General features: G+C 44.0%; 1 pseudogene; it reads left to right on the top strand.

The window, feature by feature from the left end:
- Positions 1-1,032: 1,032 nt before the first annotated feature.
- Positions 1,033-16,525, top strand: LOC136495522 (protein PUTATIVE RECOMBINATION INITIATION DEFECT 1-like; annotated as a pseudogene).
- Positions 16,526-16,757: the final 232 nt, after the last annotated feature.

The following is a 16,757-nucleotide window of genomic DNA, read 5'->3' as shown; positions in this document are numbered from 1 at the left end:
AGCTGACTAGTTGACACTCGTCTATATGCACTCGAGCAAAACTGTGAGAAAGCGGAGGCGGGAGCGAGCAGGCTGGTGCGCGCGCGGAGGAATCGCGGGAAAGGGAGGCGGGAGCGAGCGAGCAGGTGGGCGGTGCAACGGATCCGGACGGAGGCCGCTAGATACTCGAGTCTCCCCAACAGGGTTTGGGTAGTTTCTTGGTGTCTGGATCCTAGCGTGGACTCGGTTTCGTAGAGTAGAAATCGTTTCTCCCTCTCTCCCCTCATTAATTCTTTTGCGACATCATAGGCTCCGTTCGGCTTGCTGAAACTTGGTTGAAACTGGCTAAAAAACACTGTTCTGGCTGAATTATTGTGAGAGAAAAACACTGTTCTGGCTGAAAAAACAAGCCGATTTCTGGGTAAGCCGAACGGGGCCATAATCAAAAAAAACTGAGCTGTCAATATAATTGATAGACATATAAAACACCATAAATACTTTATTAGGACTGCCCTTAACACGTCTAACGCAAAAAAAATCACCGAAAGGACACAATAATTCCCTGACTTAGAACAAGTACATTATGTCATTTGATGATCTGATGCAGTGCAACATAAATATAAGAAGATTAACAACCAACTCATGTAATAGGCTATCTTTTAATTGATCTTATATAATAATTCAATTATTCTTAATTTAAGCAATCAACGTAAGAAATTTTACGAGTTGCATGATAATATTAAATCATATAATGGTGAAATATATATCTTATTCGGAGTAGTTCTAAACTTTTGGGTTACTTCACAAAACTACCGCCTCTTTCTCTCACCTTCCTGTTTGCTACGTGACAATATATGAGTATTTTAAAAATGTTGAATAGCAACGTACCTATTCTAAGTTTACCACCATTCGTTGATTTCTTCGGGTTAACACAGCTAACTATTAGTTGTGTGGATTCAAACGGCCTAATTTACAGCATTTCGTAAAAACCTTCGAAATCAACTTGTAAAATAAAACCTCCGCTACCGCGATTCCTTCTGCCCTCCCCTCCCCATGGAGTCCGACGGTGACACGTCGCCACCTCGCTCGCCTACGGCGGCGCCACTGCATGCCTGCGGCGCGGGCCACCCGGCATCGCACTCGCTGCCGACCTCGGCTGGCGGCCGCGTCTGTCTCTCCTGTGCCGCGGCGCTCCTTTCATCCGCGGGCGCCGCCCTCCACGCCATCCCACCACGTCGCGCACGCGCTCGCCAACCTCTCCCTAGCGCTCGCCGACCCGGCATTCCTCAGGCCGCTCCGCGCCGCGCACCCACGCCTCCTCGCGGCGCCGCTCGCCGAGGTGCTCGAGGGCGCCGCCGACCGCCGCGATGCCGCGCTCGCCGCCGTCGTGGGCTCCCCCGCTGATTCAGAGCTCGTCGCCCGCCTCGCCCGCGTCCTCTCCTCCGGCTCACTCGTCAAGCACGTCCATACGGTAAGTGCCCCCCCCCCCGTCACTCACAATTTCGTGCTATGCTGTTTGTCTCATTCTATGCTGAGTAGGTTGGCTGCAAATTATATGTAGTGGAGAGGACCAGTGGATGACTACTTGACTAGTCTCACTGGATCCATTGAATAAGGTGAACAATAATTCGAGCTGCTAGTTATATGTAGCAAACTGGAGTCTGACTTCGAAATGGTGCATTCCTTTTTTAGATAATGGAGATAAATCCGGCTTCATCTCTTGTCTCCAAGAGGATCAGAACCACTTATTACAAATTTAACATTATAAGGTCATCCAAAGGATGAAAAAAAATCATTGCCATTGCATCTAGCAATTTGACAGACTTGGATAATGTGCTGCTGCTTGTTGGCTTCATCCCACTGTAAATTGCACCCATTGGTGTAGCCAGTGCATTCCTCTGAATATATATAACCTCCAAAAAAGTTGAACTAATTCCTATGAAATTCCTGTACGATTCATGCCATGAAAATGGGCCCTAACAAGAGGGACCCGGTTCTAACACATGCTTACCTGCATATGGATACACATGATAGCATTTCAGGGTTGTTCATAATAGGTTGACTGCATTTTACCTTCCATTTTGATATGTTGCTGTCTTTTCTTCTTTCTTTTATGGCCTTGGACATCTTTTCAGCTCAACACAATGGAAACGTAGACATTTACATGTATACACCAAATTACGAAATATGATCGAATGATTTTGTATCTATTTTTTTTAGAATCGTCCAAGTCTTAGTCTGGACTGTAAAAGTCGCAAACTAAATATAGAATAATACCTTATTTGGTTATACAACTAAATATACTAGCAGTAGTTGTATCCTTGACACACCAGTACACCTGTTGAAGTAAACATAGTACTGGTGGCAGGATATGCAGTGCAGCATCATTCTAACTGATTAGTGTCACTCCTGGAGATGTGTGCAAAGGTTGCCCTAGATGTAAGACCTACAATTAGGTTTCAGTGTATGGTTGGAGGGTGATCTGCTTCCTTTTCCTGTTATTGTAATTCTGGTGAACTACCCCATTTTGTCCAAGTGGCCTGCTGTGCTTTTATCTCATCACTCATCAGTCGTTGCTTGAGTGAGATAGACTGGATCCATTAAAGATGTGAGGCACAGTAATTTTTCTCTTATAACTTCTATTGAATTGATTTACCTTCTTATGTCTGTATCTTTCTTTTATGTCAGTGCAGCTACATTGTCTGGGGCTTTTGCTAAACTCTACCAAAGATGCCGCAGCATATATAGGGGACAAATGTTCTCTTTTCTTAAATCTTGTAATGATCTCCGACTTCCAAGGTGAAGACAACTGAATTCTGATGATTATTTCTTGCCTTCCAAACACCTTATCTGGCAGCATCTTTAACTTTCTCTATACAGCGATGAAATTCGTGGAGAGATACTCTTTGTTCTATACAAACTCACTATATTAAATGCCACCCCATGGGACAATATATGTGAAATTGGAGATTTGGATCTTCTGGCAATTGGTAGAAGCTTGCTTCAGCTCTCTCTTGAAGTCCTACTCAAAACTCAAAATGATGCTGTTCGCTTGACTGTGTTGGTTGGTATTTCTTCTTTTTGTACTTCCTGAATGATAGTGCTTTAAGAATACTTCATTTTGTTGAAGATACTGATGTTTGAACTTTCATGTAATCTAACAAACAATTCTGGCCATTAATTTTTGTCACAATTTTTACATAAGTTTACAGTTCTTTGTGCCTAATTAATCTGCCCTTAATGTAAACACTCTAGATATATAAGCCACAGTTAAAGAAGTTATATGGCAAGCTTCATATAGTTTGAGAAACTTAAGCGTGCTTTGAAAAGACAAACCTGACATCAATTGATGAATGCATCATTCCTGATGTTATACAAGAAGCACAATGAGAACAATGAACTTCTGGATCCAGCTTTAATACTTCAGTGTTACTTTGTTTGAGAGTTGGCTAAGGAGGAAAACATATTCACATGTTGACTGAGTACCTTCAAATTGTTTGCGGTTATTAAATTTATCTCTAAATCATTTGCGCATAATAAATTTTGGATTTTGGTTTTTAAACAACTCATCAATGTTGAAAATTTCCACAATAGGTCATTCTCCACTTGTTTGTGATGTTCCTTTTTTTTGTGCTACTGCAGCATTGCTCCTTACTTTAGCAAAGAAGGAGCCCTTTGACCATTTGCTGATTAGCAACCAGAGTTCTAACAACTGCATAGAAGCAGAGTCCATGCAGACAGATTATATGTCCCTAAATGCTTCTCTTGTTCTATTCGCTGAGGCTGTCAAAGGATCTCTGCTATCTACTAACCTAGAAGTTCAGACAGGGACATTGGATTTGATCTTTCATTTCCTGTCATCTGATGCAAATATTTGTGCTCTACTTCAAACTTTGATCGATGAAAATGTTGCCGATTACATATTTGAGGTTCTCAGGTTATCGGGTAAGAAGTTCACCTTTTTGTAGTCATGAACTACTTTCTGAAAGCTTTTATGCATTATTATGATCAAGAAGGCTTACGAAGTTGCACTCCTGTTATACATCTTCAGGAAATAATGATCTACTTGTCATTTCCTCTATTCGAGTACTATTACTTTTTGCAAGATTAGAGGAAAAATTCAAAGAAAAGCTTGTCATTGGATTTTCCACTCTTCTTCCTGTTCTTCACTATGTTGCAGAGATACCATTTCACCCAGTCCAGTCCCATGTTTTACGACTTGTTTGGATTTGCATGGTCAATTGTTCCGGTATCCTCTCACTGCCCCAAGAAGAACAGATAGCCTGTACTTTGACTGCAATCTAGAGAAGAAATGTCAATGGTGAACTTGACATGAGTTCTGAAACTTTTATTCTGGTTTGCTCAATATTAATAGAGATTCTGAAGTCACCTCATGCTCATGATATTGAGAAACTACCATCATTTATTGAAGAAACATCAAAATATGCGATATCTTCAACATTGTCACATGAGTGTGATTCTACGATCCTCATTCCTCATTCTCTTCTTCTTCTGAAAGAAGCACTTATATTCTGCCTTGAAGGGAGCAAATACATTGCTAGCACGAAGGATCTTGAGGATAGCATCATGGGAACTTGTGGAACGATTTTACTGCAATGGCTTCAAAGTGCTGTGGTTGACGGTAATGATGAAGAAACATTGGCAGTGATCCTTCAGATTTTCCAAATTATTTTGTCGAGGGCATCTGACAAAAGGCCATTGAAGTTTGCTGAATTGCTAGCATCATCATCATGGTTTACCTTGTCATTTGGATTCATGGGCTTATTTTCTACTGATCATGTAAAATCAGTAGTATATTTGGTCACTAGTTCGATTGTTGACAGGGTTTTGGGATGTAATTATGGGGAAACAATTCGAGATGCACACATTTATCTGCCATCAGACCCTACAGAAATGATGTATTTACTTGGGCAATGTAGCACAGAAGACTTCAACTTGGCATCATGCCAATGTGCTATTCTTTCTATATTGTATGCCTGTTCATTCTACAATGAAAGGTACTCATCTGCTGCTGCTTTTAAATCACCATTTACACCTACAGAGAAACATGTTAATATGGCGATTGTTCTAACTATTCAGGCTCTGTGCTAACAACCAAATTCTGGCTTCTGTTGAGCAATACATCCTCCTCAATGGTGGGAACTTCCCATATGAAATTAATGGTTCCATTATGCTTACGCTTCTGGTCCATCTTTATGCCTTTGTCAGAGGCATTTCCTATAGCTGCAGCATTCCACATAGTCCAGAAGCCGAGAATACACTATTCCACTTAATCATACATAAGGACTGGGATTTGCTTGTGATCCGAGTTCATTCGGTAGCAATAAAATGGCTCTTTCAGAAGCAAGAAATTATGGAACCACTCGCCTTCCAGATGCTAAAGTTTTGTAAAACTTTCTGTGAAGATGAAACTGTCATGCTCTCAAACAGCAGTCAGTTGGTGGACATACAAATGATTTCCGAGCTTGTACTTTCTGGAGAAACCACCATCTCGTCTTTGCTGGTGTCCTTGCTAGACCAGATGATAAAGGAGGGTACAGAAGATGAGGTATTTTCAGTTGTCAGTGTTATCGCTGAAATCCTCATGATCTCCCCGCGTTCTTCTGATCAGTTTATATCATGTGGTATTGTCGGTTCGTTCCATGGCATATATTGCTTACCATACTCTTCAAGGATCAGAACAGTTTGTTCCTATTTTATCTTTAACATCTTACGTTCAGCAAATGCATCAACATTTGGCCAGGAAGATGAATGGCTGCCTCTTGCTCTAAAGGTACTCTTATTCTGTCTATTTGAGTTGAACCTTTTAAACTACGTTCAAGTAATATTATTATTCGTTGGCTATTAATAGCTTCATGGGATGCCTATTTGGCTAAACTTGTGGATATAGCAAAGTAGGTTGGTGTCTGGGTGTCGGTCGCTTTTTTCAGTTCTAACTGAGAGTTAAGCCTAGTGCTACTCTCTATGTATCTAGTTATCTACTTTAGCTATTTACTATTCACTGTATTGCTGTTTTCAGCTGATGCCTTAGCATCTAAGTAGCATCTACTTTATGCACTAGAATATGCTGTAGTGGATGAACTCTTTCTTGTAAACCAAGTATGCTTTTGCTATATAATGCAATAAGCGGCCTATGGCCAAGCTGCCCTCTGGCAGATCAAAATTCCCCACTTGTGTGTGTTACCTGGCCAACAATTGGTATCTAAAGCCTAGGTTTTGAGAGAGCTGAGCCATGTCCACCTCCAGCGAGCGAGCGCGCCGCGCGGCCGCTGCCGGTGTGGTGATCAACCTCGGTGGCGTGGTGCCAGATCCAGACGCCGATCATGCCACGCCTTGCTGCTGCGGAGACAGCAGCCGCACAGGTGATCGAGGCAGCAGCAGCGGCGCAGGCCGTAGTGGCTACCACTGCCGCGCTGCGAGCAGAGATGGAGAGGCAGCCCAAGGATCGTGGAGCCCTGGCTGGCGCCGCACTCCATCACCATCGCCGGAGGCCGCCATGGACGCGGAGGCCGTTGTGGGTCTCCTGTTGTCCAGACGGTGGACAAGGACTCCGGCGTGGGCTCGTCGTTGCCGATGCTCACCAAGACAAACTACCACGAGTGAGTCTACTCATGAAGGTCAAGATGTAGTCTCGCCGGAGGCCGTCGATGGCGGCGGCGTTGAGTACCACGACGACGGTGGGCGCTCGAGGCTATCCTCGCCGCCGATCCTCCAGAGATGGGAGCCCCTCTCGCCGACAGGTCTCCGCCAAGGAAGTGTGGGACTCCAACGCTGCAGCGCGCATCGGCATCGACCATATCCGCCGGGCGACGTTGCAGCGGCTGCGCAAGGACTGGTAAAACCTCTCCTTTCACCCCGGTGAGCAAATTGAGGATTTTGCAATTCGTCTCTCTACTTTGAAGCAGCAGATGGCTCGCTGTGGTGAAGACGGTGGACGATCGCGATGAGGCACCTCCCACCGAGCCGATCACCTTTGGCGGCAAGCTGATGTACACTGAGGAGCAGTGGCTCACTTGGCAGAAGGAGAAGGGAGGGGACGGCTCCAGCATGTCCAAGGAGCGCCGTCGGCGCCCACGCGGTGGCAAGAAAGGGAAGCCGAAGGGAGATCGTGACGGTTGCAATCAAGCAGAGAAGGCAGGAGCCGCCGCCGCGAACGCAAGGTGAAGTGCGACGACACTTGCCTCAGCTGCAACCGCGCGGCCACTGGGCAAAGGACTGCCCCTATCCTCGACGCGAGCGTGGCGGTGCGGCGCACGTCACAGAAGCACAGGAGGAGGATGCCCTGTTCCTTGTGCACGGCTTCCTGGAGCTGGATGTAGAGGAGAGCAGCGGCAAGGTGCAAGCTTTGACCTTCTGCACTGAGTCCGGCACCAGCCTCGACATTGAGGAACCGCGAGCCCGTGCCTTCCTCAACACCGGCTCCGATGAGGACAAGCTTGACGACTGGTACTGTAACACCCCGGTTTATGCCTACATTTAGACACTGCAAATCACACATATCATGCATCATCAAGCATCCAAATCATACATGCTTAATCATGTGAATAACAAGTGAAACACTGCTTCGAAACATCTGAAACATGTTGTGAAACCTGAATGTTGCATGCCTTTGTTAGAATTGTTTTGCCCTGATTTTGTTTGCTAGGTTAGTAGAACTTGTTTGGTTATGATTGTAAATCATCTAGAATTGTTTATCACAATTTTTGGAGTAAGGTTTGTATTTGAATTATTGTCAAATTTTGGTTTAAAAATAATTCTCCAAACATTAGGGTTTAAGTCAAAATTTACTTTAATTTTATAATTCAAAATCTATAATGAATTGGACGTTGGTATTAAAATCAAAGTTGTAGAGGATAAAATTTTGAGCAACTTTTATTTTTGGCCCAAAGTTTGAAACTGCTTTGATTTAGTCCAAAAATTCGTTTGAATGAAAAAGGAATTCAAATTAATTTGAAAAATCTTGTTTTTACCTTCGTGGGCCTTGCGCCTCGTTTTCGGCCCAGCCGCACCGGCGGCCCAGCCTGCCTTCGCGCCGCGCCTTGCTCCCGCAGCCGCTTCGCCGGCCCAGGCCCACGCCGCGCCTGCCGCTCGCCCGCACTCGCGCGCCCGTCGCTGCGCCACGCCGCGACCGCGGCAGAGAAATTCCGCCGCGTGGCGACCACGCGTCGGCGTCGCCCGCCGTGCGGCAGCCGCGGCCTGACACCGCGCCCACGCGCCCGCCTTCACCTGTTGGTGCCCGCGCGCTCGCTCACTCCTGCCCGCGTTTCCTCTCCTCCCCTCCAGAGCCAAGAGCTCAAGCTCTGCCGCTCGCCGCGCCCGTAGCTCCGCCGGCATCAAGCTCCCGCACCACCGCGCCATTCCCCGATTGCTCGCGCCCACAACTTCGCCTCGCCTTCCCTCGACTCACGCTCGCGCTCGCGCCGCCTTCCGAGCCCAGGGTGAGCTTCCCCGCGCCTCGCCACCGACGGCCATGGCACCGCCGTGCTCGGCCGCCATGGGACTCCCCCTTCCTCCCCTTCTCCACCCTGCTTAGCTGCCTGCTCGCATTCGCCAATGCCTCGCGAACCTCCTACGCTCGCTTGCTTGCGCTGCCGTGGCCGGAGATGGCCGCCGGCCGCTGGCCGAGCCGCACCGCCGCGCCAGCGCGCGCGCCGGCGGGGCACTCTACCTCAGCCGGCCAGGCCGAGCCAGGCCGTGGGCTGACGCCCTATTGGGCCGTCTCCCCCTCCCTCGCGCTCGGGCCGCGCAGGCCGGTTGTGGCCGTGGGCTAGTTCGTTTCCACGGGCTGGCCCAGTAATGTTTAAGTGATTTGATTTCCCTTTATTCTTTATTATTTGAAATCTAAAATGGTTTGAAAAATGTTTGGGTGATCAAACTTGATCCAAATTTGTTGAAACAAACTTTTCTAGGTTCCTTATCATCAGATCTACTGGAAAAAAAATTGTGCATGTCATTTTTGAAATACTCTTCTATAGGGTTTTATTTAATCATGGATATTGCTGATAACTTGAAAAATGTGTAGGAAAATCTATATTCTTCAAAAAAATATGATTCCAAGTTTGTTAATCTTATTATGTCATGTACTTCCTAGGAAAAATATGTTTCATGCATGTGCAGTGGGAAAATTTTGAGGTGTAGTTCAAGTACTTTTAATGGCTGAGTTTTGTTATTTTTGCTAGAGAACAAATTTTGTATAAAACATGCATGTGATAATTTTTGTACAGTCATTATATCCTATGAAGAACCTAGGAAAAATATTAATTCTGTTGTTTGACACTTTTCATAGTACAAAGCAATTTCATGCTCATTTTTATGCTATAGCTTGTCATTTTTGTGTAGGGTAGTTTACTTATCCAAATGCCATGAAATTTTTATGGCAGTTTGTTTAGGATAGTATTATGCTACTGTAATTTTCTTAGATTTTTAGGAGCATCAGAAATATATGTTGCTATTCAAACCTATTATTAATTAGGGTTTAAGCAAGTGTTGCTTTAAGTGTGATTAAGAAATTAGTAAAGCTTTGGTGTATCTTTGAAGCATTTCATAAGATATGTTGACTTAACATATTAGTAGTAGAAGAGAATGCAGTAGATGACATGTGCTTGTAGTATAGTTTCCTGGATGATGTTGACTACCTTGCATTTAAACATATCCATTGCATTCATCTCCTTCGATGCACCGTTTGCATAATCACTTACGCGCATTGCATCATACAGGATCGCAAACCGAGAACCCAGTCGTCATACCCGAGGAGCCCGAGGAGCAGCTCGAGGTGCAGCAGCAGGAAGTGCCAGAAGCTGACGAGGAGGACGTTGAGGAACTTCCGGAGTGCCCCGATCACCGCCCGAGCTCCTTCGAGAGAGGCAAGCCCCGGAGCATTTTTCTCTCGGTTTGCGATTATTTAATTAAATGCTTTACTTTAATTGATGCATTACGTTCAGGAGTTGTTTGCAACCGTTGCTGCATTATACCTTATCTACCTTTGTTATACTATATCCTTGTTACCCTGGTATCCGCAGTCAAGTCAATGCTTAGCTGGCTTAGACCGGTAGAAGTCAGGTGATTTTCTGTCACCTGCGAGCTATAGGTGGTTACCTGGATCTGCTTGGATGACTATGAAGTCATGGTATAACTAAGTGTTAAATGAAGTTGAGACCGGATGGAGACTTGCAGAGTTTTGGACTGTAGTGCTTTCCATCTGTGTCGATTAAGGACCGACCGTTGTTGGGCCTCAAGTCATGTTGAACGCATGCCTTACATTTAGCTGGCCGGATAAAGTACCTTCCGACCATGAAGCTAGGAGATTTTTCGGGCCGAGTAGATTGCCCACAACGCACTGTGCCGGAGCAGGTGTGGTAGGACACGGGGGCGGGATGATAAGACCAAAGTGCAGTCGGTCGACCCCCGGGTACATGTGGTTCCTGGCAAACTCGAGATTCCTGGAAAGTTGACTCGGTGATCAATATCTCACTTTAGCGGGTGAGTGAGGTTTGTGTAAGGAATAAATCACCAGCTGGTTAGGAATCGATTTGAATCGCCATCGCTCCTGGATAGTGAGCACTTGACTTGAGTTACTTCATCGTAGTAAATGTTTATGGAACACTTGGACAGTTATAATGAATATGGCAGTAAGGAAGTTGTTTAATGATCATTGGTTATCATTATCTGCTTAATCACATGTTTACTCTAGTATAGGTGCAAATCTAGTTGACAGGTTAATAATAATTAGCTTAGCAATAATGCTTTTAGAAAGGTTCTTGAAATGCTAAAAATGCTTCTTTTTGCAAATGAGTCAGCTACCCTACTATAAAGCCCTTCATAATCCTTGGTGTCATTTATTTTTGGTTATGTCGGGTAAGTCTAGCTGAGTACCTTTTCGTACTTAGGGTTTTATTCTCACTTGTTGCAGATGGGCAGATGTATTACGGCTACTGTATCAACTGCTTTTATCCTGTGATGGGTGATGCTTAGGACCATGGGCATGGTCATTCCTTACGTCTCATCTGATGCTTTTGCTGGAGATGATCATTCGCTAGCACTATATTTAAACTCCGCGTGAGTGTGTGTGGTTTGAACAAATGACTTCCGCTACTTTTATTCGAACTGGTTTGTAATAACTATGTTTAAACTCTGATGTATCTGTAATGCGAACTTTTATGTAAGTTGTGATGGTGACCGCTAAACTTATTACGATCATGGCTGGGACACGAGTTGGTTTGAAATCCTTCGTGATTTCACGGACTACCGGGTTATACGGGCTTAAGTTTGTTCAATCGTCTGCTCTGGTGGATGATTTTCTTATTTAATTTCGTATAATTGGTCGGTTCTATCACAATATATGCTTAGTGCTGGTCGTCGTACTCTACCTCAAAAATGGGGTACAACGGGTGCTGCGTGGGTGGGGCCATCCTGTTACAAATTGATAAAAAAACAGTAGAGTATTCAAATTAACAAAATTCAAATTAACATTATGTAGCATTGCAAAATTTGAATTATTTGTTATGCAATACAAACACAATATGAAAGCATATGTATATATTCAAAGTAACATTAACAGACATATCACGCACTTGTAACATAAACAACTTCACTAGGAATATAAGCATTTGACGAAACTTCATGAAGTCATCAAAATCGACGTATCACGCACTAGTAAGTACCAATGTTTGTAAACTAGTAGGTATACCCAAAATCCCTAACTAAATAACTACCTATAAACTAATTAATAAATATATAATCAATCCCTAAACCCAAATTCCTAACTATACTATAACACACAACCTCGAACCTAAAAACTACCTACGTAAATCACAAACAAATTCACTAACCTAACTATCCTAAATCAGTAAGTATCCTAAATTTGACAAACTATCATAAATCAATAACAATCATAAAACTCTAACTATCCTAAATTACTAACTATCATAAATCACTAATTATCCTAAAATAATAATAATCAAAATAACATAAAATCGAGAGGGAGGTACCTTAGGAGCTGACGGCCATGACGCGCCGGCGTTTGTGGCGTGGCCGGTGCGGGCGTTGCGCGATGGGACTGGCCGGGCATGGCCTGCGCGATAGGAGTGGCTGAGCATGGCGTGGGCAGGTGGGCGCGGCATAGGTGGCCGTGGGAGCTGGGTGGTGGCGGGGCAGAGGCGGTTGGCGGCGGGTGGGCGGGCAGGGCAGCTGTAACACCTCGGGTGTTTAAATACTAAAACCTGTCATGTCATCATATGTATTGCACCTCATTTTAGTGTTAGTAAAAATTTTGATATGCATACATTAAAACAAGTTTACATTTATGTTATATGTGTTGACTTGTATGGTTTGAATCAAGTTCAAAATCTTTGTATTGCTTTGGAATTTTCGAAAACCCTGATTTTTAGTATTTAAATTCTACCCTGAAAACCTAATTCAAAATCTAAGCACATTTTGGGGTTGAGCCTAAAAGCAAAAGTGTAGAGCTTGTCAAGTTGTACAAAGTTTTTTTTGGAGTTTTCAAAGTTGTTATATAAATTTTTAAGTAATTTGAAAAGGCGAAATGTGCTTAAAGTGTCCCCTTTTGATTTTAAACTTGCATTTCAAAATGTAGACATAGTTTGGGTATGGTTATTAAAGCAAAGTTGTAGAACTTTGAATTTAGAACAACTTTTATTTTTGGAGATTTTTGAGTTACCATACCAATTTGAGAGTAATTTGGGAAATTAGGCGAGTGATAATTCTGTAATTTTGGTGAACAGTACCCGCGGGAGACACCTCACCACCGACGACCTTCTTCTGGCTTCCAGTCGTGCCCGTGGCCTTCTCCAGCTTTGCTCTAGCATGAGCAGGCTGCTGCGTGTCATCTCTTTGCTTCCTAGCCGCTCTATTAAGCTTGTGCCGTCGCCGTTCTTCTCTTTTCTTCTTCCTCTGCTTTTCCTGTCGCCACCGCCCAACTCCGATGAGCCCGTGCTGTCGCCATAGCGCGTACCAGCCTCGACAAAGCCTGTCTCAGTTCCGCCTATGAGTTGCAAACCCAGCCAAACCGCCCTTGTAGCTTGACTTCACCGGGAAGCGTCGCTCGTTGCTTTTCTTCCTCACGACCGGCGGCGTCACCGGTGATCCCGCTTCACCGTGGCCGTAGCTCTACAGTTAGCCTCTGCCCTTGTGAAGTGTTGCTCCATCTTCTCTATGTTGTCGTGGTGCTTTGTGGCTTGTTGCTTGACCATTTTGTCCACCGCAGCCACCGGAGCACCGTCGCCGACGTTGTTCGCACCGCCGTGATTGCTGTGACCGACGACGAGCTTCTCCGTTGCTCATCCAGTCCATCCTTCTGCTCGAGCGTGTTTGGGGTGAGCTCCTGGTGCTTCCTGGGCCTTTTGTTTAACTGCTACCGGCCTGGTTTCGCTGACGTAGTGTAGCCGCGCCGTCGTGGCCATGGCTGGCGTTGAGCTCGTACACCGCTATAATTAGTCTAGCTAGTACCCGTCAATCGATGCGTTGTGATGTGAGGAGTGCGTTGGTACCCTCGCCGTCGCCGTTGATCTCACCGACGGCGAGAAATCACCGGTCAAAGCGCGGTCATCACTACTGTGCGAGGGAGACGATGCTGACAGGTGGGTCACCCTGTCAGTGACCGTTATTTGAAAATGGATTTTTCCTATTTTGTAGAATTGAATGAATAGTGTTGTGATTTGTTATTTTTGTATAGACTTAATTAGAGCTCCAAAAATTATGAAAATTTTTGTGTGACCCCTCTGTGATGTAAATTATTTAGGAAAAATATTAAATGTTGATTTTCAGTATATTTTGAATGTGATAAAAATTGCTCTAATTAATTAATAAATGAGCTTCCATGATTTTTCTAGGCTTTATTATTTTTCCAAAAATTATGAAAATTGTTTTGCCACTTAGTTATCATGGGATAAGTCTTCATAAAAATTTTGAGCTCATTTGGAGAAAGTTGATTTATTTCATATCTTTTAATTAAATATTTAATTCATAAAAGCAAATAGTAAACCTTAATAATTTAGGTTTTGTTTGAATTTTTGATTGAGTGATGACCTTGGGTCATTAGTATAGAATAATTCTTGATATTTAAAGTAAGTGTTTGAATTTATGAAATTGTTTAATTAATTGTTGGTTTGCAACTGTACCGCGAAGGAAAGTTGTATTCAAGTTGTTAATTTTTGCATCCATTGTCAAGCATCATGTTTCATATCGCGCATCATATTAAACATGGCATTATTACTACATATAGTGAACGAAAGCGAGAACATGGTAGTGAATCAGGTTGAGGAGGAAGTTAATCCGTCTGTTGAGGTCGGGTTTAATAATTGTGGAACGTCTTCAGAACCTGACCTTTCCGTCAATCAAGGCAAGCCCCGGATGTATTTAAACCTACCTTGTGTTTTACAAATTTATATTGCTTTTGCTTTTCAGTACTGCATTAAGTGATTAGGAGTTGAGTGGGAACCTAATTGGTGCATTACCAACCTTGTTTTTCCATATCAACCTTGTTACCCGTTTCAATCCGAGAATGCTTAATTATGCTTAGCCATGCTTAGAACGATAAAAGTCGGGTGATTACCGGTCACCTGTGAGATATAAATGGTTTCTTGGATATGACTGGTTATTTATGTGATCATGAGATATGAGCATGTGGAGTAATAAATCTAGACTAGGCGGACTCGGTGTATGGGAGCCACAAGACATGGAGGTCTTGTGAGCGGGTTCTTTCCGCCTGTGTCGATTAAGACATGTCCGTTGTTGAATTGCATGAGGTGAGACTTTGTAGTACCAATCACATACTCTAGTAAGCCTTAACTTGGCTATTCTATTACGAGAATGGCTACTCGCGCACTAGGAGTGGAGAGATGGCGAGAGTAGCGTGTACCCACGTGGTAATGGGCTGGATTGGTGGAGTACTATATTCTCGGGTGGCGTGGACCTATTCTTGTTTTAGAGGATCTGAGGGTGGGTTGGTATATGTAGGTCAGGGACCTGCATATGTCGTGTGGTTGGGAATCTCCAGCTGGGTTTTAATCGGTTTGAATTGTCGTTGCTCCTCGGTTATGGAGACTCAACTCACTGTTCATCATCGTAGTTAATAAATGAAACTTGAGGAAGATTTGAGAAAGAGTTTTGATATGAAGTTCATGATCTCATTACAGATCATGGCAGATTCATATATGGTCTTTATGAAGAATTAATTGTTGAGAGACAGAATCTTTTTAAAGAGCTTTTATGTAAAAGAACCTTATTTCTTGCTAAAGCCCTACCTTGAATCTCTGAGCCTGCATACCTAAGTTATACTCCATTTTTATTTCAGTTAAATCTTGTTGAGTACTTTTGTACTCATGGTTCGTTAACCCTTGTTGTAGGTGAGCCTCATGGGCAGGTCTGTCTTGGACCATGCTGCATGACTGTTATTCAAGTCGATGGTGATAAGTAAATGTGTGACCCTTGGGCAGGGTATTTCCTTTGTGTGTTATATTTTATGTTACTTATGCCACTCCGCTACTATGGTTTGTAATAACCATCATACTTAGTTTATAAGGTTTGAAATAACTATTTTGTAAATTAAGTTATTGTAAAACTTCTGCTACTTTACTCTGATGTAGATATTTGAATAAATGTTGTAATACTGCAATGACTCTGTAATGGGATCCTGCTCGGAAATCGTGGATGATTCAGGGTTTCCCGGGAACACCCGACAGTCTTCTTAAGTTACCGGGAACATATGCATAGTCGTCAGAGGTCATTAGATAGTGACAGGTGCATGTGGGCCCTATAATTTAGGAGGTTCTGCCACAGCAGTGGGTGGCCTCGCTGCAGGGTTTTATTTGGTGCAGCCGTGCCATGCTCCGTGGCGCGGCACTACCGCGCCAAGATCGGTGGCGCGGCAGGACCTGCGCCATCAGTGGTCAGCGGACCCGGTTACCGCCATGTTAGCCCTATGCCACGCCACCATGCATGGTGTGGCGCAGGCATTTGGCCGCTCCAGGGCAATAGGCGCGGTCAAAAGTGTTAGTTAAAAAAACGACCATATTAGATTTAAAATTAGTTTCCAAAAAGTGTTAAAATTAAAAAAAAATCATCTGTGAACCAAACCATAACTGATCCAAACTAATTGTGTTTGCCCCCAATACCCATTCCACACCACCCCATTTATTCTCCCATCAAAACCAACCCACACCAAACTACATGTATTATTAAATCCAATGTAACCTAACCCAGGACCTCAAACCAGTTTTAAAGTGGTTTAAGAGTAGCAGAGCAAACAGTGATTGTGGCAGCGCAGGGGCAGGCGCAGGGGGTGGCGATGGGCACATCCACCGTGAGGGGGTCGATGAAGCGGATGCGTGCGTCCTGGCAAGCGCCCACGACGGTGCTCACTATTGACACCTCCAACTTCCACGCCATGGTGCAGGAGTTCACGGGCATCCCATCCCCGCCCTTCGCCGTGAGCGTCGAGGTCAGGGCTTGTTGGTATTTTGTATATCTATTGGATAATTCTGCAAGAGCACAGAATATACCGCTATAGCATTTTACCTGAGAGTATTCCAATGTATCGTTATTTATTTTATCCCAAGGAAAAGCGGTAGTTAGGAATGATAATAAAAGAAAGATCCTTATAATTACCATAACTTAGTATCAACTAGTGCTAGGGGTAATCGAAGTATAATAGGAAGGGATAATGCAACACGTCAAGCTAAGATAACTAGTAAAGTATAGCTAGGTGGGAGGACAATGAGTGAGTAAAGGATTCCTGTGAT

The sequence above is a fragment of the Miscanthus floridulus genome, chromosome 12 (assembly GCF_019320115.1).
Source record: "Miscanthus floridulus cultivar M001 chromosome 12, ASM1932011v1, whole genome shotgun sequence".
Classification (NCBI taxonomy): domain Eukaryota; kingdom Viridiplantae; phylum Streptophyta; class Magnoliopsida; order Poales; family Poaceae; genus Miscanthus; species Miscanthus floridulus.
The sequence above is the reverse complement of the archived record's forward strand: the minus strand, read 5'-3'. Positions and strand labels throughout refer to the sequence as shown.